Genomic DNA, 24,100 nt, shown 5'->3' with positions numbered 1-24,100 from the left:
GCTGGAGGCTGGTGAGGCTGGCTGGCCTTTTCAGCTGGCTAGCAGTGGCAAGAGCAAGGGAATGCCTTCTTGAGGAGCACTGCAGAGCTCGCCATCCTCATCCCCTGCGGAGCCAGTGTCAGCAGCCGTGAGGAATGGGATGCAGAGATGTTGGCGGGGGTGCCGGTGCTTTGGAGCAGCCACTGGTGCCTTGCCAGGCGCAGGAAGGATCGTTGCCCACCAGATGGATCAGGCCGGGGGCGTTTTGCCCCTCTGGGAAGGCCCTGAGGTGGCAGCAGGTGGAGGGAGAATCGGGGTTGGGCATCTCCTGGGAGGCGTGAGCAGCCTGCGGGCCGAGGAGGCAGGTCTTGCTCACGTGCTCAGGGAATAGCCCATCGCCAGCGACGCTGGGGTCAGGAAGGAATTTTCCCCCCGGGGCAGATTGGCTCTGGTGCCCGGGGTTTTTTTGCCTTCCTCTGCAGCACTGAGCATGAGCACTTGTCAGGGCTCCTCTGGGCCATTTTGGCTGGGTTACTGCCTGTTGCTCATGCACCACGAAGGTGGCCTCTCGTGCCCTGCAGCTGCGGGGAGGAAGGCTTTTTTTCCCCCCACGGTGCGCTAGCAAGTGTCCCCGGGGGTTTTTTGCCTTCCTCTGCAGCACTGAGCACGGCCCCTTGCCAGGGCTCCTTTGGGCCGTTTTGGCTAGGTGCCTGCTGCTCCTGCTCCACCAAGGTGGCCCTCGTGCCCCGCAGGCGGCGGGAGGACGCTTTCTAGACTCCCAGGGCGGACGCCCAGGGTTGCCCCCGGGGGTTGCTTCTTCTCCTCCGTAGCATTGAGCGCAGCCCCTTGTCAGGGCTCCTCTGGGCCCTTTGGGCTCAGTTCTTGCCCGCTGCTCTTGCACCTGCGAGGCGCCACTCGTGCCCTGGCGCTCCCTGGCTCTTTTGCCCATTGCAGGTTTGGAGCAGGAGTGAGCTCTGCTCTTCCCTTGGCTCCATTTCCCGCGGTGTCCTTGCTTGTGCAAAACAGCCTGTGCTTGGAAGGGCTGCAGGCTTGCTGCACCATGCGGAGCTGCAGCTTTTCAGCTCTCCCTGCACGCGATCCAAGCGCAGGGCAGGCAGGAGAGCGCTTTTCATGCCTCCCTGGCCAAGAAGCACAGCGGAGCAAGTTTTGGAAGGCAAAAGGGGTGCTTCTCATCGACACGTGTCCTACTTGTGAAAATACCCCAGGGCACCACACCCCTCCTCTTCTTGTACTTTTCGGTGTGTGGTCGGTCCCCATCCTCCTTCTTCAAGTTCTTCTGCACTGTTGAGAAACGAGGGACTGCTTGGCCTGTCTTCCTGCTGCTCCTTTCTGCGGCTTTCCTTTGCCAGACTGCAAGGGATGCTTTTTCAAACTAAACCGAAGAACACATCAGCCTGCTCCTGGCTGCACATGCGCATTGTGTTAATGCTTGTGAGCATCGGCTCTGAAAGAGATTCAGCCAAATAGCCTAAAGGAGCCTAAACCAAAATAAGGTCAAATAAAATGATAAAATAATCAAATAACAAAACAAAATAAAGACGCATAAAGCAAGGTAAAATAAAAGAAGATAAACCAACATAAAATAGAATAAGAAGAAATAACCCCAAAGAAAATGTAATAAAATCAAATACAATAACATCACATGAAAGAAACAAAACTAAACTAACATCAACCAACAGAACAAGACAGAAAATAAAAGAAAGTAAAATAAAGTAAAATCAAATGAAATCCAATCCTGTTTCTACTTGTATCCTTTTTGATTTGTGTCCTCGAAAGTGTTTCTGGAGCTGCAAACCCCCTGGCATTTCAGGCAACTAGTGGTCTCCTTGTTATTCGCCTCATCGTCAGTGCAGGGAATAGAAGACAAGTGAAGAGAAGAGAAGGGTTGAGTTGGAAGGGACCTGCAGCGATCCTTCAGGACCCTCTAGCTGAGGTGAAGACGACTAGCAGGAGCAAGAGAAAGGCTGAGAGGGCTGCCGTCACTTTCAGGAAAGCTATTGAGGGTGAAGGCCAAGGGAGGAGAAAAGCTCTGGAGTGCAAGGAAACAGATGGTCAAGAAGAGAAAAGGATTTGGGACTTCTTTCCCAGAAGAAGACCTCAGCATAAGCAGGGGAGCAGCAAATGTCCCTTGGTGCATGGGTCAGGAACGGCGAGGCCATCCTGCACGTGCTCTCCGTCTCTGCACAGTTCATGCAGAGGGAACCCAAAGCCTTGCTTTCACCTCTGGCATCCCCACAACCAAATGAATGTAGATGGGACAAACAGCCTTCACGACGTAGTCTGAATGTCCAGATGTATTTAGCGGGACGCCCAGCAGCTGTGCCCAGGGCATGGCCAGCAAGGGCAGGGACAGCCCCCTGAGCCTCCTGGGCGCAGGGACTGCCTCGGGGCCAGCAGCCCAAAGGCCTTCCTGGGAAGGATGCTGGGCAGAGGGCCGGCGGGCGGGGCTGCGCAGGGGGGGCCCCGTCACCCCCGTGTCACAGTGCCAGCGCCCGGCAACGCAGCAGTCACCATGCCCCGGGGCAGCATAAAAGGGAGCACGCTCCCGCGCCGCGCTGCCATAGCTGGCCTGGGGGCAGCCCCAAGACGGGCGAGAGGAAGTCCTTGAGGAGGCGGTGGAATTACTTGGCGAGGGCTGAGGGAGGAAGGCCGGAGGAGGCTCGACGAGGCTGCTGGAGACGAGAAGAACCCCCAACAGCTGGAGGTTGGTGAGGCTGGCTGGCCTTTTCAGCTGGCTAGCAGTGGCAACAGCAAGGGAATGCCTTCTTGAGGAGCACTGCAGAGCTCGCCATCCTCATCCCCTGCAGAGCCAGTGGCAGCAGCCGTGAGGAATGGGATGCAGAGATGTTGGCGGGGGTGCCGGTGCTTTGGAGCAGCCACTGGTGCCTTGCCAGGCACAGGAAGGATGGTTGTCCCCCAGATGGATCAGGCCGGGGGCGTTTTGCCCCTCTGGGAAGGCCCTGAGGTGGCAGCAGGTGGAGGGAGAATCGGGGTTGGGCATCTCCTGGGAGGCGTGAGCAGCCTGCGGGCCGAGGAGGCAGGTCTTGCTCACGTGCTCAGGGAATAGCCCATCGCCAGCGACGCTGGGGTCAGGAAGGAATTTTCCCCCGGGGCAGATTGGCTCTGGTGCCCGGGGGTTTTTTGCCTTCCTCTGCAGCACTGAGCATGAGCACTTGTCAGGGCTCCTCTGGGCCATTTTGGCTGGGTTACTGCCTGTTGCTCATGCACCACGAAGGTGGCCTCTCGTGCCCTGCAGCTGCGGGGAGGAAGGCTTTTTTCCCCCCACGGTGCGCTAGCAAGTGTCCCCGGGGGTTTTTTGCCTTCCTCTGCAGCACTGAGCACGGCCCCTTGCCAGGGCTCCTTTGGGCCGTTTTGGCTAGGTGCCTGCTGCTCCTGCTCCACCAAGGTGGCCCTCGTGCCCCGCAGGCGGCGGGAGGACGCTTTCTAGACTCCCAGGGCGGACGCCCAGGGTTGCCCCCGGGGGTTGCTTCTTCTCCTCCGTAGCATTGAGCGCAGCCCCTTGTCAGGGCTCCTCTGGGCCCTTTGGGCTCAGTTCTTGCCCGCTGCTCTTGCACCTCCGAGGCGCCACTCGTGCCCTGGCGCTCCCTGGCTCTTTTGCCCGTTGCAGGTTTGGAGCAGGAGCGAGCTCTGCTCTTCCCTTGGCTCCGTTTCCCGAGGTGTTCTTGCTTGTGCAAAACAGCCTGTGCTTGGAAGGGCTGCAGGCTTGCTGCACCATGCGGAGCTGCAGCTTTTCAGCTCTCCCTGCATGCGATCCAAGCACAGGGCAGGCAGGAGAGCGCTTTTCATGCCTCCCTGGCCAAGAAGCACAGCGGAGCAAGTTTTGGAAGGCAAAAGGGGTGCTTGTCATCGACATGTGTGCTACTTGTGAAAATAGCCCAGGGCACCACACCCCTCCTCTTCTTGTACTTTTCGGTGTGTGGTCGGTCCCCATCCTCCTTCTTCAAGTTCTTCTGCACTGTTGAGAAACGAGGGACTGCTTGGCCTGTCTTCCTGCTGCTCCTTTCTGCAGCTTTCCTTTGCCAGACTGCAAGGGATGCTTTTTCAAACTAAACCGAAGAACACATCAGCCTGCTCCTGGCTGCACATGCGCATTGTGTTAATGCTTGTGAGCATCGGCTCTGAAAGAGATTCAGCCAAATAGCCTAAAAGAGCCTAAACCAAAATAAGATCAAATCAAATGATAAAATAATCAAATAACAAACCAAAATAAAAACGCATAAAGCAAGGTAAAATAAAAGAAGATAAACCAACATAAAATAAAATAATAAGAAATAACCCCAAAGAAAATGTAATAAAATCAAATACAATAACATCACATGAAAGAAACGAAAGTAAACTAACATCAACCAACAGAACAAGACAGAAAATAAAAGAAAGTAAAATAAAGTAAAATCAAATGAAATCCAATCCTGTTTCTACTTGTATCCTTTTTGATTTGTGTCCTCGAAAGTGTTTCCGGAGCTGCAAACCCCCTGGCATTTCAGGCAACTAGTGGTCTCCTTGTTGTTCGCCTCATCGTCAGTGCAGGGAATAGAAGACAAGTGAAGAGAAGAGAAGGGTTGAGTTGGAAGGGACCTGCAGCGATCCTTCAGGACCCTCTAGCTGAGGTGAAGACGACCAGCAGGAGCAAGAGAAAGGCTGAGAGGGCTGCCGTCACTTTCAGGAAAGGTATTGAGGGTGAAGGCCAAGGGAGGAGAAAAGCTCTGGAGTGCAAGGAAAAAGATGGTCAAGAAGAGAAAAGGATTTGGGACTTCTTTCCCAGAAGACGACCTCAGCATAAGCAGGGGAGTAGCAAATGTCCCTTGGTGCATGGGTCAGGAACGGCGAGGCCATCCTGCACGTGCTCTCCGTCTCTGCACAGTTCATGCAGAGGGAACCCAAAGCCTTGCTTTCACCTCTGGCATCCCCACAACCAAAGGAATGTAGATGGGACAAACAGCCTTCACGACGTAGCCTGAATGCCCGGATGTATTTAGCGGGACGCCCAGCAGCTGTGCCCAGGGCATGGCCAGCAAGGGCAGGGACAGCCCCCTGAGCCTCCTGGGCGCAGGGACTGCCTCGGGGCCAGCAGCCCAAAGGCCTTCCTGGGAAGGATGCTGGGCAGAGGGCCGGCAGGCGGGGCCGCGCAGGGGGTTGGCCCGTCACCCCCGTGTCACAGTGCCAGCGCCCGGCAACGCAGCAGTCACCATGCCCCGGGGCAGCATAAAAGGGAGCACGCTCCCGCGTCGCGCTGCCATAGCTGGCCTGGGGGCAGCCCCAAGACGGGCGAGAGGAAGTCCTTGAGGAGGCGGTGGAATTACTTGGCGAGGGCTGAGGGAGGAAGGCCGGAGGAGGCTCGACGAGGCTGCTGGAGATGAGAAGAACTACCAAAAGCTGGAGGCTGGTGAGGCTGGCTGGCCTTTTCAGCTGGCTAGCAGTGGCAAGAGCAAGGGAATGCCTTCTTGAGGAGCACTGCAGAGCTCGCCATCCTCATCCCCTGCGGAGCCAGTGTCAGCAGCCGTGAGGAATGGGATGCAGAGATGTTGGCGGGGGTGCCGGTGCTTTGGAGCAGCCACTGGTGCCTTGCCAGGCGCAGGAAGGATCGTTGCCCACCAGATGGATCAGGCCGGGGGCGTTTTGCCCCTCTGGGAAGGCCCTGAGGTGGCAGCAGGTGGAGGGAGAATCGGGGTTGGGCATCTCCTGGGAGGCGTGAGCAGCCTGCGGGCCGAGGAGGCAGGTCTTGCTCACGTGCTCAGGGAATAGCCCATCGCCAGCGACGCTGGGGTCAGGAAGGAATTTTCCCCCGGGGCAGATTGGCTCTGGTGCCCGGGGTTTTTTTGCCTTCCTCTGCAGCACTGAGCATGAGCACTTGTCAGGGCTCCTCTGGGCCATTTTGGCTGGGTTACTGCCTGTTGCTCATGCACCACGAAGGTGGCCTCTCGTGCCCTGCAGCTGCGGGGAGGAAGGCTTTTTTCCCCCCACGGTGCGCTAGCAAGTGTCCCCGGGGGTTTTTTGCCTTCCTCTGCAGCACTGAGCACGGCCCCTTGCCAGGGCTCCTTTGGGCCGTTTTGGCTAGGTGCCTGCTGCTCCTGCTCCACCAAGGTGGCCCTCGTGCCCCGCAGGCGGCGGGAGGACGCTTTCTAGACTCCCAGGGCGGACGCCCAGGGTTGCCCCCGGGGGTTGCTTCTTCTCCTCCGTAGCATTGAGCGCAGCCCCTTGTCAGGGCTCCTCTGGGCCCTTTGGGCTCAGTTCTTGCCCGCTGCTCTTGCACCTGCGAGGCGCCACTCGTGCCCTGGCGCTCCCTGGCTCTTTTGCCCATTGCAGGTTTGGAGCAGGAGTGAGCTCTGCTCTTCCCTTGGCTCCATTTCCCGCGGTGTCCTTGCTTGTGCAAAACAGCCTGTGCTTGGAAGGGCTGCAGGCTTGCTGCACCATGCGGAGCTGCAGCTTTTCAGCTCTCCCTGCACGCGATCCAAGCGCAGGGCAGGCAGGAGAGCGCTTTTCATGCCTCCCTGGCCAAGAAGCACAGCGGAGCAAGTTTTGGAAGGCAAAAGGGGTGCTTCTCATCGACACGTGTCCTACTTGTGAAAATACCCCAGGGCACCACACCCCTCCTCTTCTTGTACTTTTCGGTGTGTGGTCGGTCCCCATCCTCCTTCTTCAAGTTCTTCTGCACTGTTGAGAAACGAGGGACTGATTGGCCTGTATTCCTGCTGCTCCTTTCTGCGGCTTTCCTTTGCCAGACTGCAAGGGATGCTTTTTCAAACTAAACCGAAGAACACATCAGCCTGCTCCTGGCTGCACATGCGCATTGTGTTAATGCTTGTGAGCATCGGCTCTGAAAGAGATTCAGCCAAATAGCCTAAAGGAGCCTAAACCAAAATAAGGTCAAATAAAATGATAAAATAATCAAATAACAAAACAAAATAAAGACGCATAAAGCAAGGTAAAATAAAAGAAGATAAACCAACATAAAATAGAATAAGAAGAAATAACCCCAAAGAAAATGTAATAAAATCAAATACAATAACATCACATGAAAGAAACAAAACTAAACTAACATCAACCAACAGAACAAGACAGAAAATAAAAGAAAGTAAAATAAAGTAAAATCAAATGAAATCCAATCCTGTTTCTACTTGTATCCTTTTTGTGTCCTCGAAAGTGTTTCTGGAGCTGCAAACCCCCTGGCATTTCAGGCAACTAGTGGTCTCCTTGTTATTCGCCTCATCGTCAGTGCAGGGAATAGAAGACAAGTGAAGAGAAGAGAAGGGTTGAGTTGGAAGGGACCTGCAGCGATCCTTCAGGACCCTCTAGCTGAGGTGAAGACGACTAGCAGGAGCAAGGCAAAGGCTGAGAGGGCTGCCGTCACTTTCAGGAAAGGTATTGAGGGTGAAGGCCAAGGGAGGAGAAAAGCTCTGGAGTGCAAGGAAACAGATGGTCAAGAAGAGAAAAGGATTTGGGACTTCTTTCCCAGAAGAAGACCTCAGCATAAGCAGGGGAGTAGCAAATGTCCCTTGGTGCATGGGTCAGGAACGGCGAGGCCATCCTGCACGTGCTCTCCGTCTCTGCACAGTTCATGCAGAGGGAACCAAAAGCCTTGCTTTCACCTCTGGCATCCCCACAACCAAAGGAATGTAGATGGGACAAACAGCCTTCACGACGTAGTCTGAATGCCCGGATGTATTTAGCGGGACGCCCAGCAGCTGTGCCCAGGGCATGGCCAGCAAGGGCAGGGACAGCCCCCTGAGCCTCCTGGGCGCAGGGACTGCCTCGGGGCCAGCAGCCCAAAGGCCTTCCTGGGAAGGATGCTGGGCAGAGGGCCGGCAGGCGGGGCCGCGCAGGGGGTTGGCCCGTCACCCCCGTGTCACAGTGCCAGCGCCCGGCAACGCAGCAGTCACCATGCCCCGGGGCAGCATAAAAGGGAGCACGCTCCCGCGTCGCGCTGCCATAGCTGGCCTGGGGGCAGCCCCAAGACGGGCGAGAGGAAGTCCTTGAGGAGGCGGTGGAATTACTTGGCGAGGGCTGAGGGAGGAAGGCCGGAGGAGGCTCGACGAGGCTGCTGGAGATGAGAAGAACTACCAAAAGCTGGAGGCTGGTGAGGCTGGCTGGCCTTTTCAGCTGGCTAGCAGTGGCAAGAGCAAGGGAATGCCTTCTTGAGGAGCACTGCAGAGCTCGCCATCCTCATCCCCTGCGGAGCCAGTGTCAGCAGCCGTGAGGAATGGGATGCAGAGATGTTGGCGGGGGTGCCGGTGCTTTGGAGCAGCCACTGGTGCCTTGCCAGGCGCAGGAAGGATCGTTGCCCACCAGATGGATCAGGCCGGGGGCGTTTTGCCCCTCTGGGAAGGCCCTGAGGTGGCAGCAGGTGGAGGGAGAATCGGGGTTGGGCATCTCCTGGGAGGCGTGAGCAGCCTGCGGGCCGAGGAGGCAGGTCTTGCTCACGTGCTCAGGGAATAGCCCATCGCCAGCGACGCTGGGGTCAGGAAGGAATTTTCCCCCGGGGCAGATTGGCTCTGGTGCCCGGGGTTTTTTTGCCTTCCTCTGCAGCACTGAGCATGAGCACTTGTCAGGGCTCCTCTGGGCCATTTTGGCTGGGTTACTGCCTGTTGCTCATGCACCACGAAGGTGGCCTCTCGTGCCCTGCAGCTGCGGGGAGGAAGGCTTTTTTCCCCCCACGGTGCGCTAGCAAGTGTCCCCGGGGGTTTTTTGCCTTCCTCTGCAGCACTGAGCACGGCCCCTTGCCAGGGCTCCTTTGGGCCGTTTTGGCTAGGTGCCTGCTGCTCCTGCTCCACCAAGGTGGCCCTCGTGCCCCGCAGGCGGCGGGAGGACGCTTTCTAGACTCCCAGGGCGGACGCCCAGGGTTGCCCCCGGGGGTTGCTTCTTCTCCTCCGTAGCATTGAGCGCAGCCCCTTGTCAGGGCTCCTCTGGGCCCTTTGGGCTCAGTTCTTGCCCGCTGCTCTTGCACCTGCGAGGCGCCACTCGTGCCCTGGCGCTCCCTGGCTCTTTTGCCCATTGCAGGTTTGGAGCAGGAGTGAGCTCTGCTCTTCCCTTGGCTCCATTTCCCGCGGTGTCCTTGCTTGTGCAAAACAGCCTGTGCTTGGAAGGGCTGCAGGCTTGCTGCACCATGCGGAGCTGCAGCTTTTCAGCTCTCCCTGCACGCGATCCAAGCGCAGGGCAGGCAGGAGAGCGCTTTTCATGCCTCCCTGGCCAAGAAGCACAGCGGAGCAAGTTTTGGAAGGCAAAAGGGGTGCTTCTCATCGACACGTGTCCTACTTGTGAAAATACCCCAGGGCACCACACCCCTCCTCTTCTTGTACTTTTCGGTGTGTGGTCGGTCCCCATCCTCCTTCTTCAAGTTCTTCTGCACTGTTGAGAAACGAGGGACTGCTTGGCCTGTCTTCCTGCTGCTCCTTTCTGCGGCTTTCCTTTGCCAGACTGCAAGGGATGCTTTTTCAAACTAAACCGAAGAACACATCAGCCTGCTCCTGGCTGCACATGCGCATTGTGTTAATGCTTGTGAGCATCGGCTCTGAAAGAGATTCAGCCAAATAGCCTAAAGGAGCCTAAACCAAAATAAGGTCAAATAAAATGATAAAATAATCAAATAACAAAACAAAATAAAGACGCATAAAGCAAGGTAAAATAAAAGAAGATAAACCAACATAAAATAGAATAAGAAGAAATAACCCCAAAGAAAATGTAATAAAATCAAATACAATAACATCACATGAAAGAAACAAAACTAAACTAACATCAACCAACAGAACAAGACAGAAAATAAAAGAAAGTAAAATAAAGTAAAATCAAATGAAATCCAATCCTGTTTCTACTTGTATCCTTTTTGATTTGTGTCCTCGAAAGTGTTTCTGGAGCTGCAAACCCCCTGGCATTTCAGGCAACTAGTGGTCTCCTTGTTATTCGCCTCATCGTCAGTGCAGGGAATAGAAGACAAGTGAAGAGAAGAGAAGGGTTGAGTTGGAAGGGACCTGCAGCGATCCTTCAGGACCCTCTAGCTGAGGTGAAGACGACTAGCAGGAGCAAGAGAAAGGCTGAGAGGGCTGCCGTCACTTTCAGGAAAGCTATTGAGGGTGAAGGCCAAGGGAGGAGAAAAGCTCTGGAGTGCAAGGAAACAGATGGTCAAGAAGAGAAAAGGATTTGGGACTTCTTTCCCAGAAGAAGACCTCAGCATAAGCAGGGGAGCAGCAAATGTCCCTTGGTGCATGGGTCAGGAACGGCGAGGCCATCCTGCACGTGCTCTCCGTCTCTGCACAGTTCATGCAGAGGGAACCCAAAGCCTTGCTTTCACCTCTGGCATCCCCACAACCAAATGAATGTAGATGGGACAAACAGCCTTCACGACGTAGTCTGAATGTCCAGATGTATTTAGCGGGACGCCCAGCAGCTGTGCCCAGGGCATGGCCAGCAAGGGCAGGGACAGCCCCCTGAGCCTCCTGGGCGCAGGGACTGCCTCGGGGCCAGCAGCCCAAAGGCCTTCCTGGGAAGGATGCTGGGCAGAGGGCCGGCGGGCGGGGCTGCGCAGGGGGGGCCCCGTCACCCCCGTGTCACAGTGCCAGCGCCCGGCAACGCAGCAGTCACCATGCCCCGGGGCAGCATAAAAGGGAGCACGCTCCCGCGCCGCGCTGCCATAGCTGGCCTGGGGGCAGCCCCAAGACGGGCGAGAGGAAGTCCTTGAGGAGGCGGTGGAATTACTTGGCGAGGGCTGAGGGAGGAAGGCCGGAGGAGGCTCGACGAGGCTGCTGGAGACGAGAAGAACCCCCAACAGCTGGAGGTTGGTGAGGCTGGCTGGCCTTTTCAGCTGGCTAGCAGTGGCAACAGCAAGGGAATGCCTTCTTGAGGAGCACTGCAGAGCTCGCCATCCTCATCCCCTGCAGAGCCAGTGGCAGCAGCCGTGAGGAATGGGATGCAGAGATGTTGGCGGGGGTGCCGGTGCTTTGGAGCAGCCACTGGTGCCTTGCCAGGCACAGGAAGGATGGTTGTCCCCCAGATGGATCAGGCCGGGGGCGTTTTGCCCCTCTGGGAAGGCCCTGAGGTGGCAGCAGGTGGAGGGAGAATCGGGGTTGGGCATCTCCTGGGAGGCGTGAGCAGCCTGCGGGCCGAGGAGGCAGGTCTTGCTCACGTGCTCAGGGAATAGCCCATCGCCAGCGACGCTGGGGTCAGGAAGGAATTTTCCCCCGGGGCAGATTGGCTCTGGTGCCCGGGGGTTTTTTGCCTTCCTCTGCAGCACTGAGCATGAGCACTTGTCAGGGCTCCTCTGGGCCATTTTGGCTGGGTTACTGCCTGTTGCTCATGCACCACGAAGGTGGCCTCTCGTGCCCTGCAGCTGCGGGGAGGAAGGCTTTTTTCCCCCCACGGTGCGCTAGCAAGTGTCCCCGGGGGTTTTTTGCCTTCCTCTGCAGCACTGAGCACGGCCCCTTGCCAGGGCTCCTTTGGGCCGTTTTGGCTAGGTGCCTGCTGCTCCTGCTCCACCAAGGTGGCCCTCGTGCCCCGCAGGCGGCGGGAGGACGCTTTCTAGACTCCCAGGGCGGACGCCCAGGGTTGCCCCCGGGGGTTGCTTCTTCTCCTCCGTAGCATTGAGCGCAGCCCCTTGTCAGGGCTCCTCTGGGCCCTTTGGGCTCAGTTCTTGCCCGCTGCTCTTGCACCTCCGAGGCGCCACTCGTGCCCTGGCGCTCCCTGGCTCTTTTGCCCGTTGCAGGTTTGGAGCAGGAGCGAGCTCTGCTCTTCCCTTGGCTCCGTTTCCCGAGGTGTTCTTGCTTGTGCAAAACAGCCTGTGCTTGGAAGGGCTGCAGGCTTGCTGCACCATGCGGAGCTGCAGCTTTTCAGCTCTCCCTGCATGCGATCCAAGCACAGGGCAGGCAGGAGAGCGCTTTTCATGCCTCCCTGGCCAAGAAGCACAGCGGAGCAAGTTTTGGAAGGCAAAAGGGGTGCTTGTCATCGACATGTGTGCTACTTGTGAAAATAGCCCAGGGCACCACACCCCTCCTCTTCTTGTACTTTTCGGTGTGTGGTCGGTCCCCATCCTCCTTCTTCAAGTTCTTCTGCACTGTTGAGAAACGAGGGACTGCTTGGCCTGTCTTCCTGCTGCTCCTTTCTGCAGCTTTCCTTTGCCAGACTGCAAGGGATGCTTTTTCAAACTAAACCGAAGAACACATCAGCCTGCTCCTGGCTGCACATGCGCATTGTGTTAATGCTTGTGAGCATCGGCTCTGAAAGAGATTCAGCCAAATAGCCTAAAAGAGCCTAAACCAAAATAAGATCAAATCAAATGATAAAATAATCAAATAACAAACCAAAATAAAAACGCATAAAGCAAGGTAAAATAAAAGAAGATAAACCAACATAAAATAAAATAATAAGAAATAACCCCAAAGAAAATGTAATAAAATCAAATACAATAACATCACATGAAAGAAACGAAAGTAAACTAACATCAACCAACAGAACAAGACAGAAAATAAAAGAAAGTAAAATAAAGTAAAATCAAATGAAATCCAATCCTGTTTCTACTTGTATCCTTTTTGATTTGTGTCCTCGAAAGTGTTTCCGGAGCTGCAAACCCCCTGGCATTTCAGGCAACTAGTGGTCTCCTTGTTGTTCGCCTCATCGTCAGTGCAGGGAATAGAAGACAAGTGAAGAGAAGAGAAGGGTTGAGTTGGAAGGGACCTGCAGCGATCCTTCAGGACCCTCTAGCTGAGGTGAAGACGACCAGCAGGAGCAAGAGAAAGGCTGAGAGGGCTGCCGTCACTTTCAGGAAAGGTATTGAGGGTGAAGGCCAAGGGAGGAGAAAAGCTCTGGAGTGCAAGGAAAAAGATGGTCAAGAAGAGAAAAGGATTTGGGACTTCTTTCCCAGAAGACGACCTCAGCATAAGCAGGGGAGTAGCAAATGTCCCTTGGTGCATGGGTCAGGAACGGCGAGGCCATCCTGCACGTGCTCTCCGTCTCTGCACAGTTCATGCAGAGGGAACCCAAAGCCTTGCTTTCACCTCTGGCATCCCCACAACCAAAGGAATGTAGATGGGACAAACAGCCTTCACGACGTAGCCTGAATGCCCGGATGTATTTAGCGGGACGCCCAGCAGCTGTGCCCAGGGCATGGCCAGCAAGGGCAGGGACAGCCCCCTGAGCCTCCTGGGCGCAGGGACTGCCTCGGGGCCAGCAGCCCAAAGGCCTTCCTGGGAAGGATGCTGGGCAGAGGGCCGGCAGGCGGGGCCGCGCAGGGGGTTGGCCCGTCACCCCCGTGTCACAGTGCCAGCGCCCGGCAACGCAGCAGTCACCATGCCCCGGGGCAGCATAAAAGGGAGCACGCTCCCGCGTCGCGCTGCCATAGCTGGCCTGGGGGCAGCCCCAAGACGGGCGAGAGGAAGTCCTTGAGGAGGCGGTGGAATTACTTGGCGAGGGCTGAGGGAGGAAGGCCGGAGGAGGCTCGACGAGGCTGCTGGAGATGAGAAGAACTACCAAAAGCTGGAGGCTGGTGAGGCTGGCTGGCCTTTTCAGCTGGCTAGCAGTGGCAAGAGCAAGGGAATGCCTTCTTGAGGAGCACTGCAGAGCTCGCCATCCTCATCCCCTGCGGAGCCAGTGTCAGCAGCCGTGAGGAATGGGATGCAGAGATGTTGGCGGGGGTGCCGGTGCTTTGGAGCAGCCACTGGTGCCTTGCCAGGCGCAGGAAGGATCGTTGCCCACCAGATGGATCAGGCCGGGGGCGTTTTGCCCCTCTGGGAAGGCCCTGAGGTGGCAGCAGGTGGAGGGAGAATCGGGGTTGGGCATCTCCTGGGAGGCGTGAGCAGCCTGCGGGCCGAGGAGGCAGGTCTTGCTCACGTGCTCAGGGAATAGCCCATCGCCAGCGACGCTGGGGTCAGGAAGGAATTTTCCCCCGGGGCAGATTGGCTCTGGTGCCCGGGGTTTTTTTGCCTTCCTCTGCAGCACTGAGCATGAGCACTTGTCAGGGCTCCTCTGGGCCATTTTGGCTGGGTTACTGCCTGTTGCTCATGCACCACGAAGGTGGCCTCTCGTGCCCTGCAGCTGCGGGGAGGAAGGCTTTTTTCCCCCCACGGTGCGCTAGCAAGTGTCCCCGGGGGTTTTTTGCCTTCCTCTGCAGCACTGAGCACGGCCCCTTGCCAGGGCTCCTTTGGGCCGTTTTGGCTAGGTGCCTGCTGCTCCTGCTCCACCAAGGTGGCCCTCGTGCCCCGCAGGCGGCGGGAGGACGCTTTCTAGACTCCCAGGGCGGACGCCCAGGGTTGCCCCCGGGGGTTGCTTCTTCTCCTCCGTAGCATTGAGCGCAGCCCCTTGTCAGGGCTCCTCTGGGCCCTTTGGGCTCAGTTCTTGCCCGCTGCTCTTGCACCTGCGAGGCGCCACTCGTGCCCTGGCGCTCCCTGGCTCTTTTGCCCATTGCAGGTTTGGAGCAGGAGTGAGCTCTGCTCTTCCCTTGGCTCCATTTCCCGCGGTGTCCTTGCTTGTGCAAAACAGCCTGTGCTTGGAAGGGCTGCAGGCTTGCTGCACCATGCGGAGCTGCAGCTTTTCAGCTCTCCCTGCACGCGATCCAAGCGCAGGGCAGGCAGGAGAGCGCTTTTCATGCCTCCCTGGCCAAGAAGCACAGCGGAGCAAGTTTTGGAAGGCAAAAGGGGTGCTTCTCATCGACACGTGTCCTACTTGTGAAAATACCCCAGGGCACCACACCCCTCCTCTTCTTGTACTTTTCGGTGTGTGGTCGGTCCCCATCCTCCTTCTTCAAGTTCTTCTGCACTGTTGAGAAACGAGGGACTGATTGGCCTGTATTCCTGCTGCTCCTTTCTGCGGCTTTCCTTTGCCAGACTGCAAGGGATGCTTTTTCAAACTAAACCGAAGAACACATCAGCCTGCTCCTGGCTGCACATGCGCATTGTGTTAATGCTTGTGAGCATCGGCTCTGAAAGAGATTCAGCCAAATAGCCTAAAGGAGCCTAAACCAAAATAAGGTCAAATAAAATGATAAAATAATCAAATAACAAAACAAAATAAAGACGCATAAAGCAAGGTAAAATAAAAGAAGATAAACCAACATAAAATAGAATAAGAAGAAATAACCCCAAAGAAAATGTAATAAAATCAAATACAATAACATCACATGAAAGAAACAAAACTAAACTAACATCAACCAACAGAACAAGACAGAAAATAAAAGAAAGTAAAATAAAGTAAAATCAAATGAAATCCAATCCTGTTTCTACTTGTATCCTTTTTGTGTCCTCGAAAGTGTTTCTGGAGCTGCAAACCCCCTGGCATTTCAGGCAACTAGTGGTCTCCTTGTTATTCGCCTCATCGTCAGTGCAGGGAATAGAAGACAAGTGAAGAGAAGAGAAGGGTTGAGTTGGAAGGGACCTGCAGCGATCCTTCAGGACCCTCTAGCTGAGGTGAAGACGACTAGCAGGAGCAAGAGAAAGGCTGAGAGGGCTGCCGTCACTTTCAGGAAAGCTATTGAGGGTGAAGGCCAAGGGAGGAGAAAAGCTCTGGAGTGCAAGGAAACAGATGGTCAAGAAGAGAAAAGGATTTGGGACTTCTTTCCCAGAAGAAGACCTCAGCATAAGCAGGGGAGCAGCAAATGTCCCTTGGTGCATGGGTCAGGAACGGCGAGGCCATCCTGCACGTGCTCTCCGTCTCTGCACAGTTCATGCAGAGGGAACCCAAAGCCTTGCTTTCACCTCTGGCATCCCCACAACCAAAGGAATGTAGATGGGACAAACAGCCTTCACGACGTAGTCTGAATGTCCAGATGTATTTAGCGGGACGCCCAGCAGCTGTGCCCAGGGCATGGCCAGCAAGGGCAGGGACAGCCCCCTGAGCCTCCTGGGCGCAGGGACTGCCTCGGGGCCAGCAGCCCAAAGGCCTTCCTGGGAAGGATGCTGGGCAGAGGGCCGGCGGGCGGGGCTGCGCAGGGGGGGCCCCGTCACCCCCGTGTCACAGTGCCAGCGCCCGGCAACGCAGCAGTCACCATGCCCCGGGGCAGCATAAAAGGGAGCACGCTCCCGCGCCGCGCTGCCATAGCTGGCCTGGGGGCAGCCCCAAGACGGGCGAGAGGAAGTCCTTGAGGAGGCGGTGGAATTACTTGGCGAGGGCTGAGGGAGGAAGGCCGGAGGAGGCTCGACGAGGCTGCTGGAGACGAGAAGAACCCCCAACAGCTGGAGGTTGGTGAGGCTGGCTGGCCTTTTCAGCTGGCTAGCAGTGGCAAGAGCAAGGGAATGCCTTCTTGAGGAGCACTGCAGAGCTCGCCATCCTCATCCCCTGCAGAGCCAGTGTCAGCAGCCGTGAGGAACGGGATGCAGAGATGTTGGCGGGGGTGCCGGTGCTTTGGAGCAGCCACTGGTGCCTTGCCAGGCGCAGGAAGGATCGTTGCCCCCCAGATGGATCAGGCCGGGGGCGTTTTGCCCCTCTGGGAAGGCCCTGAGGTGGCAGCAGGTGGAGGGAGAATCGGGGTTGGGCATCTCCTGGGAGGCGTGAGCAGCCTGCGGGCCGAGGAGGCAGGTCTTGCTCACGTGCTCAGGGAATAGCCCATCGCCAGCGACGCTGGGGTCAGGAAGGAATTTTCCCCCGGGGCAGATTGGCTCTGGTGCCCGGGGGTTTTTTGCCTTCCTCTGCAGCACTGAGCATGAGCACTTGTCAGGGCTCCTCTGGGCCATTTTGGCTGGGTTACTGCCTGTTGCTCATGCACCACGAAGGTGGCCTCTCGTGCCCTGCAGCTGCGGGGAGGAAGGCTTTTTTCCCCCCACGGTGCGCTAGCAAGTGTCCCCGGGGCTTTTTTGCCTTCCTCTGCAGCACTGAGCACGGCCCCTTGCCAGGGCTCCTTTGGGCCGTTTTGGCTAGGTGCCTGCTGCTCCTGCTCCACCAAGGTGGCCCTCGTGCCCCGCAGGCGGCGGGAGGACGCTTTCTAGACTCCCAGGGCGGACGCCCAGGGTTGCCCCCGGGGGTTGCTTCTTCTCCTCCGTAGCATTGAGCGCAGCCCCTTGTCAGGGCTCCTCTGGGCCCTTTGGGCTCAGTTCTTGCCCGCTGCTCTTGCACCTCCGAGGCGCCACTCGTGCCCTGGCGCTCCCTGGCTCTTTTGCCCGTTGCAGGTTTGGAGCAGGAGCGAGCTCTGCTCTTGCCTTGGCTCCGTTTCCCGAGGTGTTCTTGCTTGTGCAAAACAGCCTGTGCTTGGAAGGGCTGCAGGCTTGCTGCACCATGCGGAGCTGCAGCTTTTCAGCTCTCCCTGCATGCGATCCAAGCGCAGGGCAGGCAGGAGAGCGCTTTTCATGCCTCCCTGGCCAAGAAGCACAGCGGAGCAAGTTTTGGAAGGCAAAAGGGGTGCTTGTCATCGACATGTGTGCTACTTGTGAAAATAGCCCAGGGCACCACACCCCTCCTCTTCTTGTACTTTTCGGTGTGTGGTCGGTCCCCATCCTCCTTCTTCAAGTTCTTCTGCACTGTTGAGAAACGAGGGACTGCTTGGCCTGTCTTCCTGCTGCTCCTTTCTGCAGCTTTCCTTTGCCAGACTGCAAGGGATGCTTTTTCAAACTAAACCGAAGAACACATCAGCCTGCTCCTGGCTGCACATGCGCATTGTGTTAATGCTTGTGAGCATCGGCTCTGAAAGAGATTCAGCCAAATAGCCTAAAAGAGCCTAAACCAAAATAAGATCAAATCAAATGATAAAATAATCAAATAACAAACCAAAATAAAAACGCATAAAGCAAGGTAAAATAAAAGAAGATAAACCAACATAAAATAAAATAATAAGAAATAACCCCAAAGAAAATGTAATAAAATCAAATACAATAACATCACATGAAAGAAACGAAAGTAAACTAACATCAACCAACAGAACAAGACAGAAAATAAAAGAAAGTAAAATAAAGTAAAATCAAATGAAATCCAATCCTGTTTCTACTTGTATCCTTTTTGATTTGTGTCCTCGAAAGTGTTTCCGGAGCTGCAAACCCCCTGGCATTTCAGGCAACTAGTGGTCTCCTTGTTGTTCGCCTCATCGTCAGTGCAGGGAATAGAAGACAAGTGAAGAGAAGAGAAGGGTTGAGTTGGAAGGGACCTGCAGCGATCCTTCAGGACCCTCTAGCTGAGGTGAAGACGACCAGCAGGAGCAAGAGAAAGGCTGAGAGGGCTGCCGTCACTTTCAGGAAAGCTATTGAGGGTGAAGGCCAAGGGAGGAGAAAAGCTCTGGAGTGCAAGGAAACAGATGGTCAAGAAGAGAAAAGGATTTGGGACTTCTTTCCCAGAAGACGACCTCAGCATAAGCAGGGGAGTAGCAAATGTCCCTTGGTGCATGGGTCAGGAACGGCGAGGCCATCCTGCACGTGCTCTCCGTCTCTGCACAGTTCATGCAGAGGGAACCCAAAGCCTTGCTTTCACCTCTGGCATCCCCACAACCAAATGAATGTAGATGGGACAAACAGCCTTCACGACGTAGTCTGAATGTCCAGATGTATTTAGCGGGACGCCCAGCAGCTGTGCCCAGGGCATGGCCAGCAAGGGCAGGGACAGCCCCCTGAGCCTCCTGGGCCCAGGGACTGCCTCGGGGCCAGCAGCCCAAAGGCCTTCCTGGGAAGGATGCTGGGCAGAGGGCCGGCGGGCGGGGCTGCGCAGGGGGGGCCCCGTCACCCCCGTGTCACAGTGCCAGCGCCCGGCAACGCAGCAGTCACCATGCCCCGGGGCAGCATAAAAGGGAGCACGCTCCCGCGTCGCACTGCCATAGCTGGCCTGGGGGCAGCCCCAAGACGGGCGAGAGGAAGTCCTTGAGGAGGCGGTGGAATTACTTGGCGAGGGCTGAGGGAGGAAGGCCGGAGGAGGCTCGACGAGGCTGCTGGAGACGAGAAGAACCCCCAACAGCTGGAGGTTGGTGAGGCTGGCTGGCCTTTTCAGCTGGCTAGCAGTGGCAAGAGCAAGGGAATGCCTTCTTGAGGAGCACTGCAGAGCTCGCCATCCTCATCCCCTGCAGAGCCAGTGGCAGCAGCCGTGAGGAATGGGATGCAGAGATGTTGGCGGGGGTGCCGGTGCTTTGGAGCAGCCACTGGTGCCTTGCCAGGCACAGGAAGGATGGTTGTCCCCCAGATGGATCAGGCCGGGGGCGTTTTGCCCCTCTGGGAAGGCCCTGAGGTGGCAGCAGGTGGAGGGAGAATCGGGGTTGGGCATCTCCTGGGAGGCGTGAGCAGCCTGCGGGCCGAGGAGGCAGGTCTTGCTCACGTGCTCAGGGAATAGCCCATCGCCAGCGACGCTGGGGTCAGGAAGGAATTTTCCCCCGGGGCAGATTGGCTCTGGTGCCCGGGGGTTTTTTGCCTTCCTCTGCAGCACTGAGCATGAGCACTTGTCAGGGCTCCTCTGGGCCATTTTGGCTGGGTTACTGCCTGTTGCTCATGCACCACGAAGGTGGCCTCTCGTGCCCTGCAGCTGCGGGGAGGAAGGCTTTTTTCCCCCCACGGTGCGCTAGCAAGTGTCCCCGGGGCTTTTTTGCCTTCCTCTGCAGCACTGAGCACGGCCCCTTGCCAGGGCTCCTTTGGGCCGTTTTGGCTAGGTGCCTGCTGCTCCTGCTCCACCAAGGTGGCCCTCGTGCCCCGCAGGCGGGGGGAGGACGCTTTCTAGACTCCCAGGGCGGACGCCCAGGGTTGCCCCCGGGGGTTGCTTCTTCTCCTCCGTAGCATTGAGCGCAGCCCCTTGTCAGGGCTCCTCTGGGCCCTTTGGGCTCAGTTCTTGCCCGCTGCTCTTGCACCTCCGAGGCGCCACTCGTGCCCTGGTGCTCCCTGGCTCTTTTGCCCATTGCAGGTTTGGAGCAGGAGCGAGCTCTGCTCTTCCCTTGGCTCCATTTCCCGCGGTGTCCTTGCTTGTGCAAAACAGCCCGTGCTTGGAAGGGCTGCAGGCTTGCTGCACCATGCGGAGCTGCAGCTTTTCAGCTCTCCCTGCACGCGATCCAAGCGCAGGGCAGGCAGGAGAGCGCTTTTCATGCCTCCCTGGCCAAGAAGCACATCGGAGCAAGTTTTGGAAGGCAAAAGGGGTGCTTGTCATCGACATGTGTCCTACTTGTGAAAATAGCCCAGGGCACCACACCCCTCCTCTTCTTGTACTTTTCGGTGTGTGGTCGGTCCCCATCCTCCTTCTTCAAGTTCTTCTGCACTGTTGAGAAACGAGGGACTGCTTGGCCTGTATTCCTGCTGCTCCTTTCTGCGGCTTTCCTTTGCCAGACTGCAAGGGATGCTTTTTCAAACTAAACCGAAGAACACATCAGCCTGCTCCTGGCTGCACATGCGCATTGTGTTAATGCTTGTGAGCATCGGCTCTGAAAGAGATTCAGCCAAATAGCCTAAAGGAGCCTAAACCAAAATAAGGTCAAATAAAATGATAAAATAATCAAATAACAAAACAAAATAAAGACGCATAAAGCAAGGTAAAATAAAAGAAGATAAACCAACATAAAATAAAATAATAAGAAATAACCCCAAAGAAAACGTAATAAAATCAAATACAATAACATCACATGAAAGAAACAAAACTAAACTAACATCAACCAACAGAACAAGACAGAAAATAAAAGAAAGTAAAATAAAGTAAAATCAAATTAAATCCAATCCTGTTTCTACTTGTATCCTTTTTGATTTGTGTCCTCGAAAGTGTTTCTGGAGCTGCAAACCCCCTGGCATTTCAGGCAACTAGTGGTCTCCTTGTTATTCGCCTCATCGTCAGTGCAGGGAATAGAAGACAAGTGAAGAGAAGAGAAGGGTTGAGTTGGAAGGGACCTGCAGCGATCCTTCAGGACCCTCTAGCTGAGGTGAAGACGACTAGCAGGAGCAAGGCAAAGGCTGAGAGGGCTGCCGTCACTTTCAGGAAAGCTATTGAGGGTGAAGGCCAAGGGAGGAGAAAAGCTCTGGAGTGCAAGGAAAAAGATGGTCAAGAAGAGAAAAGGATTTGGGACTTCTTTCCCAGAAGAAGACCTCAGCATAAGCAGGGGAGCAGCAAATGTCCCTTGGTGCATGGGTCAGGAATGGCGAGGCCATCCTGCACGTGCTCTCCGTCTCTGCACAGTTCATGCAGAGGGAACCAAAAGCCTTGCTTTCACCTCTGGCATCCCCACAACCAAAGGAATGTAGATGGGACAAACAGCCTTCACGACGTAGTCTGAATGTCCAGATGTATTTAGCGGGACGCCCAGCAGCTGTGCCCAGGGCATGGCCAGCAAGGGCAGGGACAGCCCCCTGAGCCTCCTGGGCCCAGGGACTGCCTCGGGGCCAGCAGCAAAAAGGCCTTCCTGGGAAGGATGCCGGGCAGAGGGCCGGCGGGCGGGGCTGCGCAGGGGGGGCCCCGTCACCCCCGTGTCACAGTGCCAGCGCCCGGCAACGCAGCAGTCACCATGCCCCGGGGCAGCATAAAAGGGAGCACGCTCCCACGTTGCGCTGCCATAGCTGGCCTGGGGGCAGCCCCAAGACGGGCGAGAGGAAGTCCTTGAGGAGGCGGTGGAATTACTTGGCGAGGGCTGAGGGAGGAAGGCCGGAGGAGGCTCGACGAGGCTGCTGGAGATGAGAAGAACCCCCAAGAGCTGGAGGTTGGTGAGGCTGGCTGGCCTTTTCAGCTGGCTAGCAGTGGCAAGAGCAAGGGAATGCCTTCTTGAGGAGCACTGCAGAGCTTGCCATCCTCATCCCCTGCGGAGCCAGTGGCAGCAGCCGTGAGGAATGGGATGCAGAGATATTGGCGGGGGTGCCGGTGCTTTGGAGCAGCCACTGGTGCCTTGCCAGGCACAGGAAGGATGGTTGTCCCCCAGATGGATCAGGCCGGGGGCGTTTTGCCCCTCTGGGAAGGCCCTGAGGTGGCAGCAGGTGGAGGGAGTATCGGGGTTGGGCATCTCCTGGGAGGCGTGAGCAGCCTGCGGGCCGAGGAGGCAGGTCTTGCTCACGTGCTCAGGGAATAGCCCATCGCCAGCGACGCTGGGGTCAGGAAGGAATTTTCCCCCGGGGCAGATTGGCTCTGGTGCCCGGGGGTTTTTTGCCTTCCTCTGCAGCACTGAGCATGAGCACTTGTCAGGGCTCCTCTGGGCCATTTTGGCTGGGTTACTGCCTGTTGCTCATGCACCACGAAGGTGGCCTCTCGTGCCCTGCAGCTGCGGGGAGGAAGGCTTTTTTCCCCCCACGGTGCGCTAGCAAGTGTCCCCGGGGGTTTTTTGCCTTCCTCTGCAGCACTGAGCACGGCCCCTTGCCAGGGCTCCTTTGGGCCGTTTTGGCTAGGTGCCTGCTGCTCCTGCTCCACCAAGGTGGCCCTCGTGCCCCGCAGGCGGGGGGAGGACGCTTTCTAGACTCCCAGGGCGGACGCCCAGGGTTGCCCCCGGGGGTTGCTTCTTCTCCTCCGTAGCATTGAGCGCAGCCCCTTGTCAGGGCTCCTCTGGGCCCTTTGGGCTCAGTTCTTGCCCGCTGCTCTTGCACCTCCGAGGCGCCACTCGTGCCCTGGCGCTCCCTGGCTCTTTTGCCCATTGCAGGTTTGGAGCAGGAGTGAGCTCTGCTCTTCCCTTGGCTCCATTTCCCGCGGTGTCCTTGCTTGTGCAAAACAGCCTGTGCTTGGAAGGGCTGCAGGCTTGCTGCACCATGCGGAGCTGCAGCTTTTCAGCTCTCCCTGCACGCGATCCAAGCGCAGGGCAGGCAGGAGAGCGCTTTTCATGCCTCCCTGGCCAAGAAGCACATCGGAGCAAGTTTTGGAAGGCAAAAGGGGTGCTTGTCATCGACATGTGTCCTACTTGTGAAAATAGCCCAGGGCACCACACCCCTCCTCTTCTTGTACTTTTCGGTGTGTGGTCGGTCCCCATCCTCCTTCTTCAAGTTCTTCTGCACTGTTGAGAAACGAGGGACTGCTTGGCCTGTATTCCTGCTGCTCCTTTCTGCGGCTTTCCTTTGCCAGACTGCAAGGGATGCTTTTTCAAACTAAACCGAAGAACACATCAGCCTGCTCCTGGCTGCACATGCGCATTGTGTTAATGCTTGTGAGCATCGGCTCTGAAAGAGATTCAGCCAAATAGCCTAAAGGAGCCTAAACCAAAATAAGGTCAAATAAAATGATAAAATAATCAAATAACAAAACAAAATAAAGACGCATAAAGCAAGGTAAAATAAAAGAAGATAAACCAACATAAAATAGAATAAGAAGAAATAACCCCAAAGAAAATGTAATAAAATCAAATACAATAACATCACATGAAAGAAACAAAACTAAACTAACATCAACCAACAGAACAAGACAGAAAATAAAAGAAAGTAAAATAAAGTAAAATCAAATGAAATCCAATCCTGTTTCTACTTGTATCCTTTTTGATTTGTGTCCTCGAAAGTGTTTCTGGAGCTGCAAACCCCCTGGCATTTCAGGCAACTAGTGGTCTCCTTGTTATTCGCCTCATCGTCAGTGCAGGGAATAGAAGACAAGTGAAGAGAAGAGAAGGGTTGAGTTGGAAGGGACCTGCAGCGATCCTTCAGGACCCTCTAGCTGAGGTGAAGACGACTAGCAGGAGCAAGAGAAAGGCTGAGAGGGCTGCCGTCACTTTCAGGACAGGTATTGAGGGTGAAGGCCAAGGGAGGAGAAAAGCTCTGGAGTGCAAGGAAACAGATGGTCAAGAAGAGAAAAGGATTTGGGACTTCTTTCCCAGAAGAAGACCTCAGCATAAGCAGGGGAGCAGCAAATGTCCCTTGGTGCATGGGTCAGGAACGGCGAGGCCATCCTGCACGTGCTCTCCGTCTCTGCACAGTTCATGCAGAGGGAACCCAAAGCCTTGCTTTCACCTCTGGCATCCCCACAACCAAATGAATGTAGATGGGACAAACAGCCTTCACGACGTAGTCTGAATGTCCAGATGTATTTAGCGGGACGCCCAGCAGCTGTGCCCAGGGCATGGCCAGCAAGGGCAGGGACAGCCCCCTGAGCCTCCTGGGCCCAGGGACTGCCTCGGGGCCAGCAGCCCAAAGGCCTTCCTGGGAAGGATGCTGGGCAGAGGGCCGGCGGGCGGGGCTGCGCAGGGGGGGCCCCGTCACCCCCGTGTCACAGTGCCAGCGCCCGGCAACGCAGCAGTCACCATGCCCCGGGGCAGCATAAAAGGGAGCACGCTCCC

Source organism: Platalea leucorodia (genome assembly GCF_965183815.1).
Source record: "Platalea leucorodia genome assembly, contig: HAP1_HAP1_SCAFFOLD_42, whole genome shotgun sequence".
In the NCBI taxonomy this organism is placed as follows: domain Eukaryota; kingdom Metazoa; phylum Chordata; class Aves; order Pelecaniformes; family Threskiornithidae; genus Platalea; species Platalea leucorodia.
This window is presented reverse-complemented; position numbering follows the sequence as displayed.